The sequence below is a fragment of the Acyrthosiphon pisum genome, chromosome A2, assembly GCF_005508785.2.
Source record: "Acyrthosiphon pisum isolate AL4f chromosome A2, pea_aphid_22Mar2018_4r6ur, whole genome shotgun sequence".
Taxonomy (NCBI): Eukaryota; Metazoa; Arthropoda; class Insecta; order Hemiptera; family Aphididae; genus Acyrthosiphon; species Acyrthosiphon pisum.
In genome coordinates, this window is record NC_042495.1 from 16383491 (window position 1) to 16388576 (window position 5086).

Below are 5086 nucleotides of genomic sequence, written 5' to 3' on the forward strand. Positions count from 1 at the left end.
ATAATGATACAATTTTATAATGTTCTACACTCGACTGACGGAAATTGAAGGGTGGAAATGCAAATGGTGGTATTGCCAAAACCCAAAATGTTCACAAATTAAGAAAAACTGTAACACATTTTCTGATGACTATAAACTCTCAGAATAAGTTTATTTATATATAAAAAATAAAAAGTAAACAGTGTAAAATTAAATCTACCTAAATTCTAAGCATTGTTTTTAATGCTTTAAAAATTTTGTGTTAGACCAAAACGTGGTATTGCAGGTTTTGAAAAGGTAAAGGTAATATTACGTTTTAAAGTTGTTCCTATTTATGTTGATGCAAAACGCATTATTGCCGGCAATACAACGTTTTGAAGAAAAATGTAATATTGGCAATACCTACCATGATTTGCAATGATATCAAGTATGCTTCAATATTAATAACGTGGGCAATAATACGTTTTGACTTGAACATGATTGAACATGATAATATCACGTTATGTATTGAACATCAGTTTTAAAATCGATTTTATTCACAAAAGTTATCGACACAATTTCATTCTGGCTGCAAAATCGAATCCCTCACATTTTTTCCCCATAAAAATCTATGTTTAACTCGATTTTCGAAATTTTGGCAATAGGTACTACGTTTTGCATTTTCACCCTTCAATTTGACACTCGTATAGTCGTATATCCAGAATTAAATCCATGTAGATGTACCTGGATAATATTGGTTTAAAACCAATAATAAAACTTTTTATCATGTATAAACAATTACGCACCAATATTAAAATGTAATCTCGCCCATGTTGACGCATATAGTTAGTTTTTAAATGTAATAACACAACTACAGTTGCAGGTAAGCATCACGTTAATGACATAAAATTAAATATTTTCACGTAACACCGCAAGAACAGTGAAAAAATTGGTACATACATTTTTCATCACACACGAAAATGCGCCGTTATTTCTTTTGAAAAGTAGATAATATATAAATAAATAAATTCAAACAATATGATTATTGAATATACAATATGCATTTATTAATACGCTGTTAATAATGTGTGTTACAAACATTAAAAGAATAACATCCATAAGTAAATTTTACTTTAGAAAAACAAATACACATTTCTGTAATTAGGTAATCTATGTTAATGTTTATAATATTGTAAACAGCCGTCTAGCTCAATAGTTCATAGACAACAATATTAAAAATATATAACATCGTACATTACTACGCAGCAGAAGTTTATCGGTACGGCAAACAAAATAATTGTTATCCATATTGGTTTTTGTATTACAATAGTCGGACGATAATTTTTTCTCGATACGCGTCCGTTTTCACGTGCGCACTGCAGATTATCTAATTTTTCTGAACGAGAATGACATCTCTGATGTGAGTTTTATGACGAGAGCAGACGTTTTTACATGCGCACAACAGACAATCTAAGTGCCGCAGCGTTGGCACGCCAACTTTTATCCCATAGCCTCTGATGACGTCATCGGATGAAAACAAACGTGCCAACGCTGTGGCTAATTGACACTTAGACTGTCTGGTGTACGCACATAAAAACGATTGCCCTCGGTGTAGAATTTTTTTTGTTACAGGACCAGAATAATTGAATTTTCTGCAGTACGCACAGGAAAACGGGTGTGTGCAGGATTAAATTACCGTAAAGTCTAGCTCAATATTTCATAGACAACAAATTAAAAGTACATGATATAGAACTACAGCAGCAGAAGTTTTTCGGTACGGCAAACAAAATAATATTGTTATTCACATTGGTTTTTGTATTACAATTATAGTCGGTCGATAATTTTATCTCGATACGCATCCGTTTTCACGTGCACACTGCAGATTATCTAATTTTTCTGAACGAGAATAACATCTCTGATGTGAGTTTTATGACGAGAGCAGACGTTTTTACATGCGCACAACAGACAATCTAAGTGCCGCAGCGTTGGCACGCCAACTTTTATCCCATAGCCTTTGATGAACCATCGGATGAAAACAAACGTGCCAACGCTGTGGCTAATTGACACTTAGACTGTCTGGTGTACGCACATAAAAACGGTTGCCCTCGGTGTAGAATTTTTTTTGTTACATGACCAGAAGAATTAAATGTTCTGCAGTACGCTCATGAAAACGGGTGTGTGCAGGGTTAAATTACGGTAAACAGCTGTCTAGCTCAATGGTTCATAGACAACAATTAAAAGTACATAATATTGGATTACAGCAGAAGAAGTTTAACGGTAGGTACGGCACACAAAATAATTGTTATTCATATTGGTTTTTGTATTACAACAGTCGGTCGATAATTTTATCTCGATACGCATCTGTTTTCACGTGCACACTGCAGATTATCTAATTTTTCTGAACGAGAATAACATCTCTGATGTGAGTTTTATGACGAGAGCAAACGTTTTTACGTGCGCACAACAGACAATCTAAGTGCCGCAGCGTTGGCACGCCAACTTTTATCCCATAGCCTTTGATGACCATCGGATGAAAACAAACGTGCCAACGCTGTGGCTAATTGACACTTAGACTGTCTGGTGTACGCACATAAAAACGGTTGCCCTCGGTGTAGAATTTTTTTTGTTACATGACCAGAAGAATTAAATGTTCTGCAGTACGCTCATGAAAACGGGTGTGTGCAGGATTCAATTACCGTAACCACGGTCGGAGCTGCAGGCAGGGTTGGAGAGGTGCGTCGGAGTAAATTTTGCTAAAGATTTCCAGAGCGAGTGCGTTGCGCCTGCTCGCTGTTTGGCGGCCATCTTGAATATTCTATTTGGCATACGATTGATCGATACACGTCACGAGAACACTGCAAACAAATAAACAATAAATACATTGTAAGGGATACAATATTTTAAACAATAGTATTATATTGATACCGCCAAGAGGATGTCAGCGCATTATTATATTTTGTTCTCCGTCAGACCAACACGAGATAAAACGCTAACGCCGAAAATCGTTTTTCATGCGGTTTTTGACTTTTCGAGCTTGGAATAAAACCACCTATTACAAAAATTATAGAGGATAATATTTTTGAGGGTTTGACAAGTATCAATTTTATATTTTAATATTATTTGACTTTGTATGCGACTTTCAAAGTAAAAAAAAAAATGTGTACATTTAATTAATTGTTGAATTTTTTTTAGACAACTTCTATACAAATCGATACGACGTCATACCATCAAAAATAATTATTCCATCATTCTTGTAACGGGTGATTTTACTCTAAGATTATTCAAAAACATGAAAAAAACGATTCTGCGTAAATTCGTTTTGTCTAGGCGTTGCAAGAAAAAAAACAGTGCGCTGACGTCCCTCAAGTGCGAGAACACAAAATATGATTACATTATTGAGACGACGGTAAAATAATCCGTATTGTCGACGGCGACACGAAAATGCATCCCATTATAAAGGATAGACTTACTTGGTTTTGACTTTTGACCTTTGATCCTGACGTTCCCGGAAACCACCCCGACCAAGGTAGTCGTAATACAATTATCGGTTGTAAAACGACTACCCCGGTCGGAACACAGTGGCAGAATTAAAATCTACAACAATGAACTGCGGGAGATGGGCACTACCGCACTACGCGGAGAGAACCGTAAAATGAATGTGTTCCGTGTGACGTGTGAGTGTGTGACGTGTCGTTGGCGTCGGGCAAAGGTGAAAGGATCAATAGCCCTTCTTTTTTAGGTTATGTGTTGTTGTTTATACCACGAACGCGGACAGTTTTCCTAATTGGTTTGGTATACCGGGAACACTCGAAACGCATAAAAAAACGCCCCTAAATGAGTCGCGCGATTGAACGGCCACAGGCTGCGCTGCTTACGCCTAGTGTCGCTACTTAGACCCGCGTAATATTGTATAAGAATTATTCGCGTTTTTTTGCGATTTTTGGCAAATGTTATATGCGAATCACACGGTCCTTTTTAGATTTTATAGCTGTTGCAGTGCGATTATATGCATTTATAAAAAATGTGCACAATATTATGTGTATATTTCGTAAATATTTTTCCGATTATTGTGTAAATAATTAAATTATAAAATCCTTCAACACCATATTATATTACCTAACCTAACTTAATGCTTGCAAACGTTAGAATAACGTTATATTTGACAAAAAAACGGTTGAAATTTGTAAACGTAATTATACCGGGAAGCGATAATCATAAATTATTAAAAACCGCAAAACGAAACATAACGATTAACAAAATATATTATATTATATCATTAAACAAAAAATAACGCAAAACGTAATATTTTATAGAACATCATTGACCGAAAAATAACGAAATAAAACGAAATATTTTAAAATCTATTTATTTAAAAGGTCTATTGGTTTCGTAGAAACAGTGGCGTGGCGAACTAAACATTTTCCAGAGGCGAATTACAAATATCAGCTAAGTATTAATTCATAATAATATTGTATTAATACAATATAACTAATTATATTTCAGATCGTTATTAACTACCTATTGAGTATATCATCATATTACATTTACTTGGGGACCCAATGGCTACCACCCACCCCTCTATTTAAGAAAAATCTCAAAGGCAATTGCCTCTGAAATTACCGTTCACCAAGCCACTGCGTAGAAACATTTATTTCAGGCAAACAATCTAAGAATTAATTATATTATATTATTCGGTAACTGGGCCATTACCTACCCGCATTAGTTATTATTTTAGATTCTGAGTGAAAAGATGAATGTATTGATTTTACAATGATGTGTGATTTTTTTGATTTTTTTTTTTTGTGTCTGTCATCACCTTTTAGAACAGTAAAAATGCTTGGATTTTCTTCAACAATACCTTTTCTGATAGGAAAGTGAATCTAGTTGGTACTTTGGGGGGTCAAAAGTAAAATTTTTCCAATAGTTTTCAAAAGCGCCGTGAAAAACAAAAGAAAAATTAAGGAAAAACGGGAATTTTTACGCAAAATCTGTTTTCAAGAAAATTGGTTTTGGTTTTTGGTGTAACTTTAAAACAAATGGCTGTAGATACATTAAATTTTCACTGGTTGTTTAAATTTCCATTTTCTATACATGATAAAATTTTCAAATATTTTGATTTGTTGTGAGC

The 5086-nt window shown here is 34.4% G+C and overlaps 1 long non-coding RNA gene across 1 annotated transcript; it reads right to left on the reverse strand.

Moving 5' to 3' along the window:
- Positions 1–997: 997 nt before the first annotated feature.
- On the reverse strand, positions 998–3675 carry LOC100572767. The gene is made up of 2 exons (XR_119250.4): positions 3429–3675; positions 998–2813 (listed from the first exon to the last, which is right to left on the reverse strand). It is a non-coding gene; the product is annotated as an uncharacterized LOC100572767 (long non-coding RNA).
- Positions 3676–5086: the final 1411 nt, after the last annotated feature.